The following is a 4,389-nucleotide window of genomic DNA, read 5'->3' on the forward strand; positions in this document are numbered from 1 at the left end:
ACTGAAAATATATGGGAGAACAGGCGAGGACCAGAATATGAAAAATGCATCTAATCTAACACTTAATGGAATTTCACATATGTGAGCGAACTGAACCAAATTCAAGCTTCGACTGGACAAAGAGAAGCCAACACTAACAATAATCTAGTTTCCTTTCAATGTAAAGTATAAGATATCTCTATGGCAAGGACGAAATTGTAGTGACAGAAATCTTTTTTCAGATGAAAATAGAATGTTTGATATGTTAGAAAATAATACGAAAATAATAAACAATCGACTGTCCTTAAAGAGTTATTGCTTGTATACTGATTTGGAGAAATTAAATACAAAATGATTATCCTCAGGATACAACAAAGCCCGTATAATACTTGTGATTTTTCTATAACACTTCGTTGGGAATTCTTATATATTTATAGGTAACCAACAGACTCTTTTAGGGGTGCAGTTTGGTACAATGGTGGGATATCCAAGGATATCTCATTGGGTGGAATATTCCATGGGATTAGTTATCCCACCATATATATGGGATAACTAATCCCACTATTTTAGCATAAAAGTTATCATGGGATTAGAAAATACTCCAAATCAAACATGAGATAAAGTTAATCCCAAATTCTATCTCGAGATTATTATCCTCATCCCATGTACCAAACGACCCCATACAAAAGATGTCTTGTTTTACAAACAGACATATCTAGACAGACCATTTCATAAACAGACATATCTGTTTATTCTAATTTTTAAATTTAAAATTCAAATAAACTAATTTTCTGTCACCAAAAATAAAATTAAAAGTAAATTATTTAACCTTAGGATCCGTCCCGGCCCTGTGCCCGAGCCCAAATCTAGTCTTTGATTTTATAATATATAAATATCTAGTGTACTTAATTGCACATACTTAAAAGTATGTGTCCTAAATCAAAGACATAAACACTACTAGAAAACTGTCAAAAACCGTCCACAGAATACCGATTGAAATCGGTCGAAAAATAGGTAAATTGGTCGCAAAAGTCAAAAAAAATATTGCTCATAAAGATACCGACCACCATCGGTCGGAAATAGTGGTCCCACAACAAAGAAACACTGCTACGTCTGAACATATAAAAGTTTCGACCGATGTCGGTCGAAAATTGATCAATCTTTGACCAAGACCTGGCCATACTTGCATATTATCTACCAAAATAAGTTTTAATTAAAAACTTTCAAGTATACCTACCGAAATCGGTCGAAAATTAGAATTTATTTTTTCCCACCTAGGGTCAATTGATTTTTTAATATAACAAAATTTTTTTATATATATATATATATATATGTATATATATATATAATTTAGCGATCGATTTCGGTCGGTATTATTATTAGATTATTTGTTATTTACAATATCTACATATATTTAACAATACACACACACACACACACACAAATAATAGGACCGAAATCCTATAATATTATATTAAAATACTATAGGACATGGAAGGGAGTGATCGGACGTGGCCATGGCACGACGCTGCAGGACATGGCACGGCATCGGACGTGGCAGGGCGTGCCCATTGCATGACGTCATATGTGGAAAGACATGGCCATGGCACGACGCAGGACATGGCACGACGTGGCCATGGCATGACATCGAACGTGGTAGGACATGGCCATCGCACGACGCAGGACATGACGGGATATGGCAGGGCATGGTCGTACGTGGCCATGGCCCGACGTCGGACATGGCAGGGCGTGGCCATGGCACGGCGTCGGACGTGGCAGGACATGGCCATGGCAGGATGCAGGACATGGCATGACGCAGGACATGGCAGGGTGTGGCTATGGTACGGCATCGGACGTGGCAGGACATGGCCATGGCACGACGCAAGACATGACAGGACATGGCAGGGCATGGTCGTACGTAACCATGGCCCGACGTCGGATGTGGCAGGACATGGCCATGGCAGGACGCAGGACATGACAGGATGCAGGACATGGCAGGGCGTGGCCATGGCACGATATCGGACATGACGAGACATGGAAGGGCGTGGTTGTACGTGGCCATGGCCCGACGTCGGACGTGGCAGGACATGGCCATGGCATAACGCAGGACATAGCAGGACATGGCCATGGCAGGACGCGGGACATGGCAGGACATGGCAGAACGTAGGACATGGCAGGGCGTGGCCATGGAATGACATCGGACGTGGCAGGACATGGCCATGGCACGACGCAGGACATGACAGGACATGGCAGGGCGTGGTCGTACGTGGCCGTGGCCCGACGTCGGACGTGGCAGAACATGGCCATGGCAAGACGTAGGACATGGCAGGACGTGGCCATGGCACGACATCGGACATGCCAGGACATGGCCATGGCACGACGCAGGACATGATGGGACATGGCAGGGTGTGGTCGTACGTGGCCATGGCCCGACGTCGGACGTGGCAGGACATGGCCATGGCAGGACGCAGGAAATGGCACTATGTCCTGACATAGCAGGGCGTGGCCATGGCACGGCGTCGGACATGTCAGGACATGGCAGAACATGGCATGGCGTGGCCATGGCACGACGTTTGACATGGCAGGACATGGCCATGGCACGACGCAGGACATGACAGGACATGGCAGGGCATGGTCGTAGGTAGCCATGGCCCGATTTCGGACATGGCAGGATATGGACGTGGCAAGACGTATGAAATGGCAGAACATGGCAGGACGCAAGACATGGCAGGGTGTGGCCATGGCACGGCGTCAGACGTGGCAGGATATGGCCATGGCACGATGTAGGACATGACGGGACATGGATGGGCGTGGTCGTACATAGCCATGGCCCGACATCGGATGTGGCAGGACATGGCAGGACGCAGGACATGACAGGACTTGGCAGGATGCAGGACATGGCAGGACGTAGGACATGACAGGACATGGCAAGACGCAGGACATGGCAGGGCGTGGCCATGGGCCGGCGTCGGACGTGGCAGGACATGACCGTGGCAGGACCAAGACATATCAGGACATGGCAGGGCGTGGTCGGACGTGGCCATCGCCCGACGTCGGACGTGACAGGACATGGTAGGACATGGCAGGATATGGAAGGGCGTGGCCATGACCCGACGTCGCACCACGTTGCACCAGGTCCAGTACTAGCCAATGTTTAACAACATGTCAAGCGCAATGATGTTGGTGGTTGGTGGTCGCAGGTGGCGGTGGTGGAAAATTGCGGTGGTTCGAGCGGTAGTGACCGGCGATGGTTGGTGCGACACTTGGTGGTTGGCGGCGGCGGTTTGATATCGAAATCACTTATGGTGGTTATCACAATGGAGGTGCGTCATGGTTATTGGTGGTTGGTCATCTATATGTTTTTATAATAATATTATGTATTTTGCCTATTTTTTACATATTTTTTATTAAATCTTATGCATTTTTTGTAATTTTAAATAGTTTTTATGGTACTGTTTTTATAAAATATTTATTATTTTATGTGTTATATTATTACTAGATGTATTGAAAAAAAATTTCATTGTTTTTTCTATATTTATAATAATTTTCTTATTTTTTTGTATTTTATTATATAAGTTTTCGTTTTATAATAAATATTTATTTAAAAAAAATATTATTTTTTGTAAAAAATATCATTTACAATGTTTAAAAGTCATTTGTGAATGTATTAGCTAAGTTGTACTTTGGTTTGTGCATTTTGGTGTTGTACATGTTTATTATGATTCTCTTGCCAAAACATGTCTACTCCTGTCACTTGGTTTTTTTTAAGACATATATGTGGGGTGGGGGGAGGGTTGAGGTGTTGAAAGGCACCTCAAGGTGCTTGCTGCCAGGCTGAGGCGGGCATGCATGGGGGACGCTGGCATGCGGCATGGGCATTGGGGGCATGCACGGCTTGTCCGTGCTACGTCCCCAATGTTAGCAAAACGTGTCGGCAAGTACTCGTGTGTGCTCGTAGTACATCTGGTGGTAGGCATCGCTCGTGGCGGCTGATGGCGTTTGGTAACGGAACGGCGGAGCGTCGTGCAAGTAGCGCCGCAATGTGTCGTGCGCATGGGGCTAAGCTTAGTACAATCCGAATGCCATCGGCTGTTGGGGGCAACATCGGGAGGCGACATCGCTCGTGGCGGCTGATGGCTTTTGGCAATGGAACGGAGATGCCTCGTGCAAGTAGCGTGGCAAGATGCCGTACGCATGGGGCTAAGCTCAGTACGTGCCGATTTTTATTGGTTGTTGGGGGCAACATCGGGAGGTGACATCGCTCGTGGCGGCTGATGGCTTTTGGCAACGGAACGACAGAGCGTCGTGCAAGTAGCGCCACAAGGTTCCGTGCATATTGGGCTAAGATCAGTACGTTCCGAATGCCATCGACTATTGGGGGCAACATCAGGAGGCGACATCGCTCGTGGC

This window comes from Nicotiana tomentosiformis, chromosome 4, assembly GCF_000390325.3.
Source record: "Nicotiana tomentosiformis chromosome 4, ASM39032v3, whole genome shotgun sequence".
Taxonomy (NCBI): domain Eukaryota; kingdom Viridiplantae; phylum Streptophyta; class Magnoliopsida; order Solanales; family Solanaceae; genus Nicotiana; species Nicotiana tomentosiformis.